Here is a 20884-nt window from a genome sequence, read left to right as displayed (position 1 = left end):
GGGGGTATTACTTGACTGAGTTTTATCTAACGGTTGACACTTGTCGACACCTTATTTAATCGAACGTGTCTATATACTATTTCTTGTAATTATACTGTCATCGTCCTTGCCGCATCTAAAGAAACTTTAAGATTGGACGATGTTTGTGCCCTTCTTAGAGCAAAATTTAGACACAGGTCTTAGCATTTCAATACACGAACCGACCTCGACTAAAACAAACACCAATTTAAAATGTAATAAATACAGAAGGCAAACGCAGTTATCTAAAAGGCTCAAGTCATATTATAATACGTATATTTGCCACCTCGCAGGAAGATGCCGCAATGAGTTCCAATACCACAACGCGGATTTTGTGGTCATTTATGACTTTTAAGAGTTATAGTGAAACATGGATTATACATGTTATGTCGGGAACAAGGAAAATGTGCTTAGACGTTTCCTACTTCGATTCCTCAGAGGATTATTTATCTCGCGTTCTGGAAGTGATCTTTATTTTGATTTAACTCTATTATAAATTAAACGGGCAACTGATAACTGCGAACAATGTTCCATGTGTTCAATAATAAGAGGCTGGAGAATCGGTTTGACTTTGTAGATGAATAATTTCTGTCCCTAAATATGTTTATCGCTTCGGAGCATTAAGATTTAGGCGGAATAGGATACACTCATTTCTTCTCAGATGGTCTAGATGACATTAGATTAGTTACACACTTCTATGCGACACCAAATAAAACGTATTTCGTTTAATGTTCAGTTGTGGTCTGTCATTACTCTTTTAAACTTACCAATCACATTATCAAAACTTTTGCCACGAAGCTTTCGGTAACTTTATTGAACGCATCGGTGTTCAATTTCCAGCCGGAAGCGGAGTATTTGTTTCCAATTTTCTTTCTATTTGGGTAATTCCCAGGCAAGCCTGATGGTTTCACACTCAGGCCTGTTGCTGCGCGTGGTGTGTGTGAGGCGTGTCAATCAGGGCGCTGTTCATATCAGCCACAAAAAATCCCAACTCTCGTTCGCCGGATAGCTGTAAAGTAAAAATAAATTGACGTGTTAATGCCGTGTTTCTTAGCTATCGGGAGCCCATTCCCTTCAGTTATTCCACCAATTCAGCTGCTAAACGCGTTTCCGACTCGTCATTAAGCTTTTATATTCCCCAAGGCAACACTTATAATTGTTCATGCTCATTCCAACTTTGTCGCCTTGATGGAGCGTTACTCCGGTACAAGACGTAGCTGACAATTATTAGCGTGAGGAGCTTCACTCGGCGTCCACTTTGCATTTCAGTAAAACGTGACATACGAGAGCGAACAAATGCCGAGGTATGCAGAGCGTCGTCATGGTCGGGTTCGAAGCCAGAGGTGCTGCGCAAAACCATAACGATGCTAGACACCGGCAGCCTGGTTTGTAAAACAAGAAGTCATTAAATTGCCTTTGGGTCACTCACGGCATGAGGATCCTCATCTTCTCGGTGAGTTCATGTGCATGCCCGGAGAAATACAGGCTGTTGCCCCCTACGAACTGGAGGCCGCGGCAGAACCTTCGCATACCGCACTCGTCCTCGGCAACTTGGTCATTTATTTTTACCTTTTCCTGTTCCAAAGTAAAGATGAGTCGAGTCTTTCCCTAAAAACAAAGTTTTACTTTTTATGAAATATGATAGAATTATAACGCGGATAATAGCACCGCGCGGTTCACATGAATCAGTCAGCGTTCAATCATCTCACCTGCCATCTGAGGCCCACATCGGCATAATGAATGTTTTTGCTAAGGCCAGAGTTGGCATTTTATACTATTATTTTCATACTAATCGCAATGGAGCGATTGGAGGCAGTGCAGTCGAAACCCTTCCTCGAGTAAAGAACGCTGTTTCGTCTATAGGGCCCTTCATCTTCGTCTCCTTCACTGGCAGATTGTCCAGACGCTAAATCCATAAAGCGCCTTCATGTTTTAAAAGTAGCGGAAGGTGCGTCGATGCACGAGGCACGTGTAACGAGCAGCCCTTGTGAATATCATGGCGGCACAGGGCAGCACTGATAGCACTGAGTAGCACTGAGCTTCATTGCAGACGTCATCTGCTTCTCAGAAGTGTCGTGCGGCACGTGTCTCAAGTATTTACATAACAATGAATAGACCGATCTCACCGGCCAGTTTGACTACGCCACCGCTGCCGCTATCCATCGAGGGAACTTTAGTCTTTCTGCACGTGCGACGACCTTGCCGGAACTCTGCTCATGTGGAGCACAAAACGGTACGCGCCCTCGCGTGCACGGCCGTCTGCCTCTTGTGAACTAAAGTTATGGCGCCGTCGCGCATGCGCCGAAGGCTTAACGAGATCGGTCTATTGGCGCCCTTTTTCCCAGGATAGAGGGACTTTATAAATCCAGTGTCACGTGCGCTGCCTTGGTTCTTTATTAGCTTGGAGCCTAGCGAACTTTATATGGGCGGAAGGTCAGAACCTTAAGAGGTGCTGATCTTGTCTGGTAGCAGGGGCTGCGAAAGCAGCAGCCGAAGCTACGAGCTCGGACTCGCAGTCCTCACTTCGGTCCACGGCAACCACGGGATTTAGAGCCAGATCCACGGAGATCCCCGTAATGACATCAAGGCCACGTGAAATGCTCCTTTCTCTGGTCCGCGGACCTGGTTTCCTTAATTTTTCCGCCGTGTCAATGCACCTTTAAGAACCAGTAATACACATTCTTGTCAATCGGTGGATATCTGCAACACCAAGACACCAACGCGGCGACAAATAAACTGCTGAAATTATTTAGATAGCTTCAGGCTTTCCTTACTTGCAGCTGCGATAGCTGTGTAAGAGAACCTTAAGACGTCAAAAATAATATCTGCGTTTTCCCCCAAAACTGAGAGCGATCTGCAACTAATATATAAAACCTTGAAAGTAGGCGAAAAACGAAGCGGTTTAACCAACATCATAACCCGTTTCCGAGCTCCAGGTTACGCTCTTAGAAAAAAGGGTCAGTATAGTCCTCCCTAAAGGGAGGAACGCTCTTGACACATATGTTCCTTCAGAGAGGGAGAAACTTCCGTCCCTCAAGCAGGGGAGCAAAAGTTCCTCCGTCGACTGCATCTCATTATGGCGGCCACGAATCGAGCAAGTCGAGCTCGATAAGGCTTAACGAGAACACTAAGTCTATTGTACGAAGCGAGAGGAGCAGCAAATAAAGACGTAACACGAGCTTTCCGCGAACTGTATTTATTTCCGAAGTTTCTTTACCCCTGCAGGTAAAGAAACTTACACGTTTCGAAAGCATGCAGTCACTCAGTCTTCTCATCGTCAGCACTGCGATGTTCAACGGAGACAACCGGCACCCAGTTCGCGCACTTTATGTCTTACCTTTGCTATTCCTCGCGCCACAATTCCTTCGTCAACCGTTGCGTCAACCGCACATCACAGAGGAGTGAAAACCATTCGCCCGCATAACCAAAAGCCGCTCTCAAAAGAAAAGCAAATCCGAAGCAACCTCTTGGCTTACCTCAGCACGGTAACACGAAATTATGGCGCAGCCGCGTAGCGTAAAAGGATGTTAAACCGCTTGCCACAAGATGGCAGGGTCAAACAGAGTAATCGCAAGTAGCTAGGCTAAGTGGCGCTAGGTACCGCCCAATTCATGTTTTACAAAAAAATATTTTTATTTTCTTACGCTACAATTGCCTTTCCTTTTCTTCGGGGAATCTCTGACATATGTAGACACGTTATGTACACTACAGGCATCAGGTGAACATATGTTGAGCGCATACACAGGCATCGCACATACAAACATCAATACAACAGTCACAACAGCACACTAACCCGATCACTACTCCCGACCCCTGCGTTTCCGTCTTTTATACTGGTCGTTTTGAACGTGCGGAATTTTTCGGTGACTCCCTAAGCAATAAAAAATATTCCGAACATGTTCATTTTTTTCCAGCAATGTCATACATCTGAGACTATTTTTAATGGCTCAGGGGATGAATCTCTTATTAAAACGAAAACGCTCGATCATGCCGTAATTATTTGAAAGCCAATAAATCGAGCCGCTCCAATGTGGTTCCAAACCATGAGTTTGTTTTCCCGCACGGCCCTTCGTAGCCAGTATTTATATTGTAGTGTTTGTTTTTCTATTTGTGGTGTTCGCGCACGGCTGCAATTGCCGTCTTGAATTAATCTTTGTAAAGCGGATATTCACTCAGCTGGAAGTGATGCTTCACGGGCAGAGAAATCGCTTTTCGAACAACTTGAATGCAGTCAAAGCCGCGACTTGCGGCAACTGTTAAAGTGTACGGAGCTACGCCGTTGCGAGCTCGAACACTTCTAGCGCTCATCCCAGCGCGCCACTTGGAGGGCAGTTTCTACAGGAAGCGTAATATATTTAAACAGTAATATAAAGGATAGCGTTTTTTTTTGTTTTTTTTTTATTTTACCTGTTCTTTTATGCTAATCTTCCGTTGTAAATATACGTAATTTCCGTCATACTTTCGTACTGTTCAGTCTTTTCCCCAGAGCGCAATCGCTCTCGGGGACCGACAGTCACATTGGCCACTGTACGATAGGAGCTTACCGTTCAGACCAGCGTTCAACATGACTATCCACACGTCGATCGACTGCACCTAATCCCTCAAGTGGTTTTAAGCTCTTTAATGTAAAGCGGAATGTCATCCTGCGACACCCCGCCCCCTCCGTACACGGCCCGACCAGCGGCATCAATGCCCGACAGTTTACGTCATCTCATCTTGTTGTTACACCACTGATACGCGAACACACGGCCACATCGGCGACAATTCCAGTCTTCTGTTCACAACCCACAACACTGCCATCACGATGTCGCTGACACGCAGAAATACAGAACCACGTTGACGATGTTGCTGACACGCAGAAATACAGAATCACGTTGAACGCCGGTTGGCACTCGGCACGGGACAACAGAACCGAACTCAGCATGGAAGGCACCCAGGCAGCCGGCAGGAAAACCTGCCTTCCTTGGACGCAGTTCCCGCCATTTCCATAACGTCGAAAACGTCGACACAATTCCTCGTGGTTTCGCTGCTGTAGTGGCTGTAATTCCGCGTGTGTCCCGCAAATCGTAGACGGCCGTCTTACCCAGTGTATGTAGCGCTGCTGGCACTGCTCCGGAACTTCGCTGTTTCTAGCGGCTTCGTTAGATCGTTTGATAAAATTAGTGGTAAAAACGTCAATGCAACCGAAATGTTCTGCACGTTTGAACTACAAGACGGAATTACAGGTGGCCTTCGCTGCCGCTGAAGCTCAATCAACTCAACATTAATTTATTAAACAACGTGCGCGATGTGCTCGAAAAACGAAACCGAAAGAAGATGAGTCGGGAGGGCGAAAGCTTTCTCCCGTCTGCTTGGAGAAGGAGGAAAACGTCTCGGTGAATAATAAGGACTTTAATTTTCCTTTCATCGGTCTGGGTTTGTTTATGTGTGTTTTGTTAAATAAAAAAAAAAAAAAAAACATTACCAAACAAAAAAAAAAAAAAAAAAACCCGCTCCTTCGGGGATCGAACCTTTGACCACTTGGTCAGAAGCGCGATGTTGTACCCCTGCGCCAACTGAACAAGGAGGAACTCGCCCTCCTCCTTTCATCTGAACTGCCGTTCCTCCCTTGTCTGGGCAACTTGTCCGCCACAAGGAGGATCAGTCGCTGTTGCTACCTTTCTCCTGCTTTTTTTCTTAGAGTGTAATAAACGTTAAAACACACCAACAAAGACAAAAAACATGACACTTGGGTCCAGAAGGACCAAGAGTCTTTACGGAGTGCGAGTCCTGTTCTTTTACAAGTTGTAAGGTTACAATGACCCAATGCTTCCATTGGGTCACTAAAAATTTTTGGATGTAGCGTTATTTACTACATTGAGTAGAAACTAAAACGTGTCGAGCCTCCATCGTCCTCAATAATATTCCGGGGTTTCAGTACTCTCACTCGCTACACGGCTGGCCTGTTCTGCCAATTCTAGGTACATACTTTAGGATAACGCAGTTCATTTGGAATGCCACGCATTTCAGTTTGTTTTTTCAGTCAGAGACCCGCTTGAATGACGATATCGATGGCACAAGATTGTGTAAACAATACACGATATGGGAAGGAGACGGGGGGGGGGGGGGGGGGGGGGGGGGGAGAGGGACAAGGAAGGAATCAGATCGAAAGGAAGCGAGTCCGGTGCCACTTTCCCGACGTCTCAACGACTGATTGTGGTCCACGCCCCGACGATGCTAACTGGCGAGTCGGACCTAATTAATGACGCCGCCATTTTTTCCTTTTCTTTTACCTTTTCGGTCGCTGAGAAATTGCATTATAGATAGACGGAGTCCGGGCTTCCCTCACTCGTTTCCTCCTCCGCTCGACATTACGAGAGAATCCTTACTTGTTACGCCGTAAATCTCCCGCGCTTTCTCTCCAGCGCTTTCTTTCCCGCGCTTTCTCTGCCGCGCTTTCTATCGGCGTACTTGCTGTATATCCGGGCCTCGATTGGCGGCTTTTGTTGCGGTTCTGATGACGCCCGCTGTAATGACGGGTCGCTGAGCGTGGAGCCCGTGGTGCGCCTTGCAAGCGGCGGCCGTCCTGATTGGCTGCCCCCGGGAACGTGACGTTAGCGAGATTTTCGCGCTCGTGAACAAGATTGCTGACCTGGCAAGGTTTTGTTCCTTGCTTCGGGGTTGTATGTGGCGTTCGGCCAGCATTGGCAGTGTTGTTCGAGTTCTTTTTTTGTAAATGTAGTTATGGTTCCTAGCCTTGGCGCGCAGCGTATCGAGTCAGTATGTACGTGAGTGCATTCGGCGTCCCTTTGTTATTTAGACAGACGATGCATGACAATGCTCCAAGAGAAAGAGGAAGAGGGAGAGAGAACGAGAGAGAGAGAGAGGATATATTCTCGGTTTTGCAATGCTCTCAAAGGTCAGGGTTGTTAATAGTGCACGCGGCGTTAATTACGTGAGTTTGTTTTTGGTAAAACACTTCATTCTTGATGTCTTTTTTGCTTTAGAAGAGTTTCAAAATGCAAGGTTGCGTTAATTACGAAGCAGCATTCATTAGAGGTTCGTAGAAGAATAATGACTCGACCTTTATACCTGTGGGAGGTTGCGATTGTGGCAACACTGAGCGCGTTTGTTCGTTCGGCAATGTGTCTACATGCGTTCTTGCGTCCGTGCCGTGTAGTGTCCGCAAGTAACCTCCACTGTTGCTCTTCTATACGTATCCTTGACAGCGACCTGTGCGTGTTCGTATTTTTGTGTTACACGCGTTTCAAGATTTGTCAATGAAGAACTACAGAAACGCCGACGAGGTGACGAATTTTTTCCGAGCAGGAACGAGTGCAGTACACAGCGAGCTTTGAATTCTTTCTCCCGCCAATCTTCTTGTGCTGTGTTCCATGCACAAGACGAGATGAGACTTAGCTGGAATCCAGTTGAGTGATCTGGGTCGACGATGGGGCCCCAGGAGATGTTGTGCAATGATTTCAATGTGCCGATAAATAAGTCGGCATTATAGGGAGTATTCACTGGACGTCATATTTGGGGGTGCTGTTTAGAGCGCATGCTCACAACGAGCTCACATCAATACGCTGCTGCGACCGGCACTTATGATGTTGTGGAATGCACGTTGGAAAAGAACTGTGGAAGCTCGCCATCAGCACGCGCTCAGCATTCGCGCACACGGCTATGGCCGCCAGTGAATACTCCCTATAATCTGAATGTACATGATTACTTAGTGTTGCTTACCCAAGTCCACTGGCATCAGCGCAGCAGCCACCAGCTAGGTTAACGTGAACTATAAGGAGCGAAATATATAGTACTCGGCCAAGGTTTTGTTTTGTTCAATAGAGATTTCGTTCTTTGAGGCGGTAACAAATATTTCTGCAAGTAACGAAGAGAGTGATTTTATTAAGATTTCCTTTAAAGGGGCCTCTCTGTACGCTTGTGATTAAGATATAAAATGATTAAAAAGTAAATTGATGTGTTTTTTTTCATCTCTTCCTCGCCACTAAAAATTACTGTAAAAGGTCTCAGATTTATTTTTGGTTTTTATTTGTTTGGTCTTGAATTGCCACTTTTGCGGCCTTCTAAGGTGTTTGCGTTCGTTGCATATGTAGGCAACAAGTCAGCGAAATATAAACATCATATCTTGAGCTCAGCCCAATACTTCTCAGCATAGCATGGATTTCACTGAAGTAGTCTTGCGTTGGTTACAAATACAAACCGCTATGCCAAAGGCACTTTCTTAATCGAACAAAAACCTGTGCAAACTCTTTCTAGAATTGAACAGACGCGAGTAGACGCGAAATGCTGATCCAACCTGCTCCTGTATAATTATTCCTGCATAGTAAAAAAAAACAAGAAAAAAAAAACGTAAAATGAGACTTTACTTGCCCATAAAACTCAAACTACAGTCACGAGGGTATTTCACATGGCATTTGACCCTTTGAAAAGTTGATCCGCGAGCGGCAAATAAGCTCGCTATGTCTACTCAATGCCTTTTTCTCAACCTGCCCCAGTTTATCCATTTTTGGACTGCTGTTTTTTTTTTTCTAAAGGCATTTAGAAAAAGAAAAAGCCCATCCGTCCAACAGGAGTTTTAAAGGACTGCCGTTCACAAGGACTACAAGTGCATACATAGACTCCATAAAAAAAGTCCGGAAGAAATCAAGCGGAAGAATGCACGCTAGAAAGCGAATGATTCCGAATGAAGACAGAAACAAACCAGGCAGAGACGCAGTTCGTCATTTTGTTTCTTTTATCTGACCGGAAGAAGAGCATGCAGCAGCTCGACGGATTTTCCATCCGACTTGCAAAAGACACCCGCCCAGAAGAAGAAGCAGAAAGGGTCGCCCAATCCCAGCCGACGAGGTATCCCCTGGTGTTCTTCATTTTTTTTTTTCCCTTCTTTTGTATATTTTTGATTGCCTCAACTTCCATCCTTCTTTCTTCTCGTAGTCGCTTGTTATCGTTATTGTTGTTTATTGTTTTGGGCCCCGAGTGAAACGCGTCGTTTGTGTATTTCACCCCGTTCACTCCTTCAGAGTCCCCGGTCGCGCGAGCGGTGTTGCTCCCCAAAGACGCATTTCGACTTCTTCTGCTGTCCGCTTTTTCCCCTTTTGATATCCTTCGCGGTGTTCACTTCCCTCATATTTATCGTTTTCTTTCTTTGCTTCGGCTACTATAACTGCCATTATTATTATTATTGTTATTTTGTTCTCACGATTCTCTTGTCTCTCTCCCTCTTTGTGAAATAAAAAAAAAAGGTAGTATCTTGCCTGTACCGTTCGCAAGATGCCCATAGAAAAAAAAGAAGAAAGAAAACGTTATAGACAAACGTAAAGGTAAGCAACATACGAAAAGGGGAAAACTAAGGAACAGCCGAGTCGTATCACTACCGACTGCAGCGCCACCGCTTGCCAGTTTGCCGCTTGTTCGAGACAGCTGTCTTCCCTACTGCGTCCCCGTTTTATCCTTCCCTACATTTCGCCCATTTTCCACACTCCTGATCCTTGTTTTAGTTTGTGTTGTTCCTCAGTCCATTCGTGTTTGTCGTTCACTTTCGAAGCCATATCTTCCCATTTACGGTTTCCCTTTCCGAGCTTTCACTCTCGCTCTCTCTTTTACCGGAAACGCCTCGAATCCCGCCAACCTTCTCGTGTTTTGGGGATCCTGTTTTATTTTTTCCTCATTTTGCTCAATTTTGGCGCTACGTTCATATTTATTATTTTATTTATGTGTTTTTACTACAGTGGTGGATGGTTCTAGAGAATTCTCTCTGCCGCGTGCTGCTGTTGCTGCTTTTCCTGCTCCTGCTAGGCCTTCTTTGTGGATCGTGGATGTTTTTTAAGCGGCAGTCGTTCTCTGAGGCAAAGACGGCGTTGACTACACGCGAATGCCATCGACGCCATACAAGAGCGCCGGATCCGAACCTTCTTGAAGCTGTCAGGAAACTCGAATCGAGCCTTTTTGTTCTTGCTTTTATTTATTTTTTCTTGTCACTCGCATTAACCTTTGTATAGGCTGTAATTTGTTTTCTGCGTGTCTTGTAATACTATTTTTTTTTAGAGCTAAAGTTTGAGAATTGCGCTTTGTAAAACGAATGGGTTAGTATATATCATCGCGGGTCGGGTCGGGTCAATATCATTTTATACTTGGGTACTGCCTGCTTTTGTTTTCGAACGTACCTCTAAACAGTTTAACGATGATGCTTTTTTGAAAGCATAGTTTCTTCGTGTTTTTAAGGAACATTTTTAAATACGGGTTTTACTCGGAATTTCGCAGTTGCGACGTCACTCGTGCGTCAGAAGAGCGTAATTAGGGCTGCGGTGCTCAACGCCTGAGAAGCGAAATCGCCAGAAAATTCGCACCATCTGAATCAGGATTAGTTCTTGAGGCTTGTCTGGCTAGGGTATACTAGAACTGGGAGGTGTGCCAAACGCGTCGGCCTCTCCATAAGAGCTGGGTGGCGTGTGGCCCAATTCTGCCGCTGGGGCATGGGGTGGCGCTGATAGTCGCCGCGTGGCCGGGAGGCCGGTCAGGCAGCGTTTAGCGAGGCTGGCCTGGGGCGTGTATAAGTTCGACTATTTCTTCTTGCTTAGGGTTCTGTTTGAAGCCGTACAATATTGTGCAACTGCCAGCTGTGCCGAAGAGACAAGGGACTCGCAACGATGTGAAATGCGACGAAGAAAAACACGGAGCGGTGGTGTTTGCTGCTGTGGTAAAACGTTTAGAAAACAAATTTGTCCAAGTCGCATTGCTCTTGAATAAAGAGAGCAGTTGATGCTGCTCCATTTATCTTGTCAGTCTTGGTGCTTATTTCCCTATGATGCATGCTCACTATTTGAAGTCAACTCAAATATTTCCTAGTCTCTAGGTTTTAGTTAAAAACGAAGATAGTCAAGAAAAGCTCGCTTTAGTTTTTCTATGACAGGGCAGGAGATGTATTAACACCAGTACGAAAACCTAGGTATTTAAAGGTCTGCCAAATGTACAGCTGCCAAAAAAATAGCTTTGACACTAAAGTGGAAAGGAAAGCATCGCATGTCATATTATACTCAAACTTCGTTTTCTTGATGCTAGTATATAAGGTGAGATAGACGGCTATTCTCCTATTACAAAAGAAAAAGCGAAATGAAAGAAGCCAGACCTAGGAAGTAACTGTCCGTTCCCACTCGACATTTGCGCTTTGAATATAAGCTTCTGCCGACCACGCAAGTCACGCATTTTCACGGGAGTTTGAAGATAGGAAGGAATTTATTCGTTCTCACAGCCAAACAGAGAAAAACAGACGAAGAACACGACCCTTTTCAGGCCGACTAAAGCATCACTGCTGCGACCTCAAGGTTTCTGTCAGCCTCGGAGGGCTACGCTCTAAAGCCCCTCAATCCTGGAAAAGTGGCGCCATTCATTCATTGTAGAAATGCTCGGGGCACGTGCCGCGCGCCACTTCTGGGAAATTCATGGCATTTGAAATCTAGCTCAGTGCTGTGCTGTGCCTCCATGATCTTCCCAAGGGCTGCACGTTGCACGTGCCTCGTCCATCGACGAACATTGTGCTACTTTTGAAACATGAAGGGACTTTGCTGCGCTCTGGCCCGCAACGCCCTCACCGGCGTGCTCGCACATCGCGACACTCTCACGTCCGCCACACGGAACACCTCCCCATTCTACTACACCCTAACCTTTTCATCTCCTAAAGACCGTGTTTCATTCAGAACATAATGCTGTCTACAGAATACCGGCGCAGAGTAATTCCACGCGCGGATACAAAATGTCCAAAATTAGTTTTAGGAAAAAAAAAAAGGAAAGCCTAAGGAGGCACACGAGTTTTGTTTTTGCACCTAGGTTAGGTTTTTTTAGGCGAGCACTATAGTCGGGGACATGTTAAAGGCCTTCACACACATACAGTAGAACGCTCTAAGCGCAGCAATGACTTTGCGCTAAGCGCATCCCGATGGCAACGTTCACCACATTCGTATCGCACCGTCAAAACGGTTGCTCATGGCAGACGATCAATGGCTGATGACACAATAAAGGCAAAAATGTTCCGAAAGCCGGGATTTATGATTAAAACAAATACTTTATGATTAAAACAAATACCTCCGACTTGCATAACAATGCAATCAATTTATCAGACGTTTTGTCTCCTATGCGGGAGACATCATCAGTGCGGCCTAGGAACACCCGACTAGCTACCAGCAATCCAACGCTTGCTTCATCCTTCTCTTCATCCGTAGTGCTGGTTCTGCCGACTTCGTCCATGGCATACGGGAGACATCATCATCGTCGGCTCTCGTTTCAACTTTTGTTTTTACGTCCGTCGTAGATGTGAAGTTAAATGAAAAGTTATTTCAGAATGTCGGTGTACACGTCGGGGAGGGGGCCGCGGTTAAAACTGCAGGCGGATGGGTCACTGCGAATACACCATGATTCCAGAAATCTTCTGGGGCCCCACCGTTGTTCGCGTGCCTGGGCAACAGCTTTCGCACGGTCAAAAGTGTGACCAGTCGTCCAACAATGGTCCACAAGTTCAGTTTTTGATCTTGTGGCATGTGTTGCCTTCTCCGCGTCTGTTTCGTGCTCTCTGAGGCGGGTATTCCGTTTGCGGCCAGTTTCTCCGATGTAACACTTGTCACAGTCCTGACAGTTCACTTTGTACACAACACCACTTTGAGATTCAGGAGGGGTTGGATCTTTTGGCTTCGAAATGAGGTCACGTAATTTTATATGGGGTTTAAAAGTTGTTCGTATACCTAGTGGAAGGAGGGACCGGCGAATAGATTCTGAGACGCCTTTTACATAAGGGGTAGTCACCACGCCTGCTTTGTAATTATTAGTAATTATTATTTTTAATTATATTTAATATAATTACAATAATTATTACAAATAATTATTGTAATCATTTGTAATAATTATGACACGTAAACAGCGCTGTATCTGCGCTCTACTGCATGTGTGAACCGGCCTTAAAGGGAGTATGAAATTATTTTACCGCTCTTTCCAAATGAAAACCCCAACGAATATTCAATGTACATAGAACCCGGAGGAGGAATCCGTTTTCGCTTTATTGCACCCAGTTTTGCAAAAAAAGAAAAAAATGAAAACTTGCTTTGAATTTGTTCTTAGACTTGACTGGACTGGCCCACCAGCATGAGAAATAGTGGCTGTGTTCCAAATCTTACCCAAATGGATCCGAGTTACTCCGGCGGATCGTATCACGTGACAGCACAGATTGAAAAACGCTGGACACGGGTAGGCTTAAGAACTCCAAGGGTACAAAACTTTTACCCTGGAGTAAGATCGAGTAAATTTTGGAACACGGCCAGTGTGACCGTCACGTAAAGTATGCCTCTCTACCGGAAACGGAGGTTCTCCCAGCCGAGCGAGGGAGGCGCGTTGGGCACGTACACTGCGTCACACGGAAGTACCCGATCGTCGACGATCAATCCGTCGACGAATGTTTGAATTCAGGTTCGTGACCAACGAGTGCCGTTACGGCACTTATCGTTGCTTGCGAATGGCAAGTTCCGTGGTGCGCTTAAGGAGGACGATGGCAGCTTGGAGTCATCTCACCGGTGCCCAAGAACTTCACGTCCGCGTGATTTCTCATTTTCTTTTTGAGTTGGGGAGGAAAGCTAAGGAGGAAGATGTTGAAAAATCGTTTAGGGTCTCTTTAAAAGTGAAGTGGAAGCTCCTCCTACCTCTTTCCACATTAGTGGAGGAAACGCTGGAGAGGAGGTTGCCTTTTCTCCAGCGTTTGCTCTACTGAAGGGGAAAGAGGTGGGAGGAGCTTCCGCTTCCCCCTTAACCTGTCACCGACTACAGCTACAAGGGTAATCGTCGCCGACAATTTTCTAAATACTCAACATTAATTAGGAAACGTTTTAATTACCCCAGAAGGGCATGGGTTCGTATGAAAAATTTTGAGGCGGCTGTATTCCAAGACAGTCCCATTTTGAAGAATTCTCGTAACCATCCCATATCGAAAGATATACGTCTCCAAATGTGTCTTTCACTGGCGGCTAAATACGCATAAAAAGCTGCGAACATCGACGCAAGTGCACCTGTCGGCCATTACATTCGGCATAAGTAGTAAATAAATTAATAAATACTCTATTTCTTAAAAAAAACAAAAAAAAAAAACACCTCCGTTGGTGCTTTTTTGTGTTAGCCAAATTAAGCATAATTTCGGAATAACCATGCATTAACCTGCCCGGAATACCGTTAATTATACTCAAATTCAAAATAATTGATGACAAAACGGCAAAAGATGGTTGTGCCAGAAGTGACAGCCACATTTTCTCGCGTTTTCTAGTGATGTCCCATCGTCATATGTTGTACAACTTGAGAGTCAAGCAGACAGCCTAAAAAAAAAAAAGACAGTATTTTGCGCGTTTCATGTTTGTTTTCTCACGCGTGAGCTTTTCTAGCATTGATATCGCACCATCAAACTTCTTCTAATCCGTCGAAAACAAGCTATATACTGCCTTCATATTGTAACACCTGACGTCACGTTTTTAGTGAGTCAACAGAGACCCTCAGCCTCTCAGACCAAATATGAAGATCTAACAACTCCGCGGAAAAGAACAAAACAAAAAAACAACAGTCATTGCGAATTGTAATTTGGCTCGATAGTTACAATTTCTTTATTAATCTGCCTTCAAGCATGTTCGAAGCGTACATATGTACGAAGCAAACACAAAACATGCGCGGGGCCTATCTGCACATTTAAAGCCACAGCTGCATTCCCCTTGCACAAATCTTTAGTCCTTCTTTCCTTGGCACAGTCCTCGAGCGATTTGCTCAAAGACAGGCGGTGCTTTCTTTTATGCCGACCGGCCAGTAGCTTTTCGCCGCGTCAGACAAGAAACGGTCCTCGGGTGTCTGCGCAAACGACAGGGATCAAGCGTCTTCCCTTGACTTCTGCCCGTGGTGGCGGTGAGCCTAAACCTCGGGCCGTTCATTGTCTCCCAACCTGCATTTGCGGTACAAGGGAGGGCAATGGCGGGTACTTATTGGCTCGATCCCGTTCGGGGAGTTGCCCGTGGCTCCCACGTTCTTCGGCCATTGTCATCAATATTTCTTTTTGGAAGAAACGAAAAGGGACACTGAAGGTGAGGTGTCCCCCTCCCTTGAGAACTGACTATCCCGTCTTTGTGGAGCTGTGCCCCTACGAGTGTGCGTTTGTTTTCCTACTGTGTTGCGCTAAAAGTTTTTTTTTTTGTACTTTTGATGTGTCCATTTTTGCAAATGCTTATAGGTAAGTAAAGGTGTTTTATACTATATGCTTAGACAGCCGAAAGTTAGTTAGATTCAATGGGCGACTTGCCTCTCAGCTGTAGATGAGAAATCTAGCCAGTGCAGTACAACCGCCAGCCTGGGGTCTTTCAACGTGCACCAGGGACGGAGTATGTGTATCTTCTTTCGCTCTCTATATGTATGTGTAAATGTTGCGTTATTGCGCTTCTGCACTGCAAAAAAAAAAATAAAAAAAAAAATAGGTCCGCGTTTGGAAAAGAAATAGAAAAGGAGTATGATATTGTTATTTTGACTAGTAGTGAATTAACTCCGATGAAAATGCGCCGCAAGAACACACGGACAACAGAAAGCCAACAGGACAGGGCGCCCTGACCTGTTGCCCTTTTGTTGTCCGTGTGTTTTTTCGAAGCTTTTCCGCCGTAGATATGTACCAACTGGCCCATATAAGTACCTTGTTACTGAATTAAATGAATGGGCCAGTGATACGCATATCCAATCAAAGTATATATATATATATATATATATATATATATATATATATATATATATATATATATATATAGATATCTACCGGATGTTTCAGTTAAGACAGACGAAAATTCCTAATATTAGTGTATTCGAGGTGAAAATACAGTTTTCTCGGGACCGCACTACACATGGTGGCGGACGTCAAAAGATGCGGGATACACACTAATTAGTTCCCTAATTAATTTAAAAATGTCTAAATAACTCTTTGACTAGGGAGGAGAAGGTACGAGGTTAGCGGGTGCGATAAGGCGCCAGCACGATTTTTCCGGCTTTTATCAGAGCCCCAGCTGGATACCTGCTCCACGAATGGCAACTTTAGCGGACTACTACGCTTCCCACGTGCTCAGTTTTTTTTTTTTAATTACTGATTTAGTTGTTTTCGATTACGCTCAGCAAGGTTCTAATTGGAACCATGTGTCTGTTTTCAACAATTAAAATAATCAATAATTTTATATTAATTAGCTAACTAACTATTAAATATCGCAAATGTTCTGACGTCCGTCATCACGAGTAATGCGGTCCCGATAAAATCACATTTTTTTCCTGGAATACACATATTTTAGAAATGTTTCTCAGTATTTGTTGAAACACCTGAAACACACACACGCTATATCTATCTATCTATATATATATATATTTATATGTAAACGAAATTGTGCAGATGAATGAACATCACTTAATCCAATGAATTAAAGAATCCAAGTTTCCAGGAACCCGCCGAAAGCCAAAAAAGGGCGGAGCCAGGATTTGAACTCTGGGCCTCCCAATGTCCGGTCGGGTGTGCTAACCACTACACCACTCCACCTTGGCTTCCTGGCGTTTCCTACCTGTCTTATTAATGCACAAGAAACGAAATGTATCCAATCGGAGGTGTTCTGGAAACACACGCCGCCGCGTGGAACGCGGTACGACGCTTAGTGTCACGTGGTACGTGCTCGTTTGTGCTCCAGAAATCCTCCCACTGTTTGTCTCGCCCCGTGTACATGTAGTAGTATTCTTTGTTTTATGAGCTTTTAGAGACACGGTATTATCATCATCTGCGAGAATCAAGAGCCACGTTATTGAATATACAACACGGGCACTTCACACCATCGTACGTGGTCTGCGAGGAGGATATAAACGAAATTGTGCAGATGAATGAACAGTACTTAATCCAATGAATTAAAGAATCCAAGTTTCCAGGAACCCGCCGAAAGCCAAAAAACGGCGGAGCCAGGATTTGAACTCTGGGCCTCCCAATGTCCGGTCGGGTGTATATATATCTATATATATCTATATATATATATATATATATATATGTATATTCAGGCTTAATTGTTTTATCGAACGGTGTGAGCTCTATTGCCGCCATCGAAAAGTCCCTACTGACACTTCCGCTGGCTTTTCCCGCGTTTCAACTTTATTAGTACACAGACCTAAACACGAGGTCACGGACAACCATGTCTAACGTGGTTGACATTTTCATTTCTGTAAAGGAATCTACTCCTACAAATATTTTCCTATGATGTAGAAGGGCTTTCCACAATGAAAAATAATCGTCAATATTAAAATAGTTACATTTTTTGTTCCCAGCGTAATACAGTATTTTCTTGTTCCTGGGGGCTTGCAAGGCTGAATAAGGTCTCCGAAGTGCAGATATTATGAAATATTTTCAAGACTCGTCCTCCGAACGGTTTTTGTCAATTACTTAAAGACAAACCCTCATAAGAGAAACAACGTAACATAATGATCATTATCATATTTTACTAAAGATACTCATAGATTGCTAGTCATTAAACCGCTACTATTCATAACCCTTATTATCATCGTTTATTTTATTGTCCGTAAGGAGCCTACAAACCTCTTTAAATCGTGCGCTATCGTAGGTAATAAATGAATGGAAACGCTATAATACAATGAATGCGATGCAAGACATTTAAATCGCGACATGTTCTGTAGTGTATATGCGATATTCTGTGCTTATACATTCCTGCCTCAGCACTTACTTGAAGTAGATAAGATCAAGCGAAACTTTTTTACGTCGAAACACCATCAAACTCTTCATTGTCGGGAAGCTGTACATGCCAGCTCACAAGAATAGGCCGAGAAATGAGCCGCATAATATATTTACTCGCGCGGAAGACACCCCAAACCAGAACGTAAACACTCTTTTTTTTTTTTCCACGCCGCGACCCACAATACCACGGACAAGTTCCTCTGTTTGGAATCCTCCCAACCGCAAAGTCAAACTTTGGTGGCAGAGACGCCACCAGAGACGAAGTGCGATATATATAGAGACACGCAGCGACTGACACGCCGACTGCGAGCATGACGGAAGTCCACGTTAACGCTTCGCCGCCGCCCGTCCGACTGAGCACACAGAGCGAGATCTGCAAACAGGGGACCCGGGACTTCGGGGACAGTTGTCAAGGGACGGGACAAGCGGACAGACGGACCAAGGGAGAGAGAGATATAGAGAGCGCCCGATCGCCGGACTAGGGAACGAGCCTTCGGCACTGGCCAAACTCCCGGGGAAGATTTGTCCGCTCCCCGGAGAGGTGTCACCGGAGTGGAGCGGTCGATAGGCAATCATTTTCCCTCTCTTGCTCGCGCCTACTAGACAGCAACGGGGCCGGACGAGACCCTATATAACTCGCTCTCGCACGTGCGTGCGTGCGCGAACATGCGTTTGTGTCTGTCTTTGTTGGGGACGCTTGTGTGCGTGTGGTGTACGCGTATTGAGGACGCTTATTTGTGTGTGTGCGTGTCTGTACGTGGACGCTTGTCTGTGTGTGCACGGATGCGTGTAGGTGTGCGAGTATCTGCACTGAAGAAGCTTGAGTTTGTGTGTGTGCGCACACCTGTGCGTGTGCGTGCGTGTGCGTGTGTCTGTATTGAGGACGCGAAACTTGAATTACTGGGTCTGCTAGCATGAGTGTCGTGGCACGGCGATTGGTTGGCGGTTGAATCGCGAACTTGAGCCCACCAATCAGAGCGGTGCGACACGATCGGGGAGAGGGGGGGGGGGGGGGGGAGAGAAAGAAAGGAGATATTGTGATTCGTTTTCGCTGGGGTGATGCCGCTTGCGTTCTCCCCACGTCCGAATGTCTCGCACGCCAGGGTCCGCGCGGCTCACGTGTCATCTGCTCTTGTGTCAGTCGGGGAATGACGTGGCGTCTACTCAGGGAAACTCAATATGCTCCGGACAACAAAGATGGCGTGACCGGTATTAGAATGGTCCGAGTTGTGTGCGCACTTTAGCCACTTATAATACCGACTATGAGTGCTAAACTGCGCCAAAGTGGGCTAAACTGACAGCTTAATAAGAAATACAGCTCGTGTCTAATCACGTTCACGTTATGTGCTTGATGATTAGATCTTTGGCCGTTCTTATCTTTTAGCGCCGAAGCTACGCAGCGATGATGGGGTGCTCGGGGCGATTGTCACGCCTTGCCTTTCTTGAGATGTGAGGAACTTTTCTAAGAACACACTTTAACCGAGTTGGTGCTTTCTCCTGTTGCGGTTGTAGTTTTTGCTTCATGTTAGCAGGCTATACCTTTTTCTGCGCGTAATTAGTGACTGGGGTTATATGCCCAGATTCGGTGCCATTGAACGCGTGGACAACACGGTAAAATTATTTTGTAGCACAAGGAACTAAAAAAGTCAGACGTCCTACACTTCTGTATGGGGCTGGGAGACTCGCTTGGTAAGAGGTAATTATTAGGTTTTATTAGAAGTTCTAATGACGTAATCATTGACAACGTGGTTGCATTTAAAGCAAATAGGCAGGCGAGCTGGTTGTGTGCTCTCCGTCTAATAATCTATCTAACAAAATTAAAACTTTTTTTATGAAGTTATATAAATCCGAAGTCGTGCTTAATACTCATTTGCGACTTTTTGGCGCGCGTTCGCGCACAAAGCACACCTCCCTCACCTCCGATATTTTCCCGCCGTGACCACTTTGTCTTTGTAGCCAAATAAATTAATTTTAGCACACAGACCAGCGTCAGCGAGCAGACGCCCGGAAATTCCTGAAGAATCTAACCCCATCTCTTCCACCATCTTGGCGCTACCGACCTGCCTTCTATAGGACGTTGGAGTTACGAATAGTATCTACTATGTTCAAGACGTCACAACCGAAGTATTTGCGTCGCCATTTTTCGACTAAGTACTTCATCTATTGACCAATCTCCGAAATATCTCCAACTTAGTTGGGTCGTGTACATCAACGCGAACAGGTCTAGAACAGCGGCTCTACACGATCGCAAGCACGAGGAGACCTAAAGCGCAACGACCGTAAATTGGCGTAATTTTTTACTACGAGACAGCCTCCCATAAACATGCACGGTCCGCCTGCCGCAAGAAGGACTCGCATCCTATTAATTAAACCGCCGAGAGCCGGCCGTCTGTTTGACAACGGCTCCGGTCACAGGAGGCGGGAGAGCTAGCTGCCGAGTCCGTGTCGGCGACGGAGCACTTATTCGATGCCGCACGACAGACATCCCATTATCAAGCGCCATTAAGCCGGCTCGTTCGAGTTTCCCGTAAGCGGCCATTAATTCCCGGCCCAAGAACCTTCTCGCTGTCCGGGAAATCACTCGCGCTCGATTCGACTCAATTACGCACTGAACCCGACTCGAAGCTTATTAGCGGTGAGAAACGTGTGTAACTCATTCATGGCTTCGCGGAGCGAATGCCCCACGTATTAGTTTTGTCTTATGCCTGTTTTTGTACGCCTGTTGTATGCCGTTCATTTAGTCAGAGTTTTTAACGCGCAATTAGATTCGAGAAAGACTTCTATGTGCGATGTATTCTATAAAAGGACGAGCCCGTTCCAGAATAATTGGGATTCTTTTCGCACTAACCGAATGTGCATACTATCTGATAGCTTACGAAGCGTAGAGCGTTTGGCTTCTTATATTGACGCCTCTTGCTTTGTGATTCGCTGGCTGGCTTTCTTGTCGGCAATCTCATTGGGAGCGGTAATAGGATACTTGTAGAAAATGGGCGAAGAAAAAGTAATATTATTATTATTATTACCATTATTATTATTATTATTATTACTCGGGCGTCGCCACTCCTTGCGTTCCTTAACCTGTCATTGACAAGAGAAAGTGGTTAA

Source organism: Ixodes scapularis, unplaced genomic scaffold (assembly GCF_016920785.2).
Source record: "Ixodes scapularis isolate PalLabHiFi unplaced genomic scaffold, ASM1692078v2 PGA_scaffold2__306_contigs__length_199485367, whole genome shotgun sequence".
Classification (NCBI taxonomy): Eukaryota; Metazoa; Arthropoda; class Arachnida; order Ixodida; family Ixodidae; genus Ixodes; species Ixodes scapularis.
The sequence above is the reverse complement of the archived record's forward strand: the minus strand, read 5'-3'. Positions refer to the sequence as shown.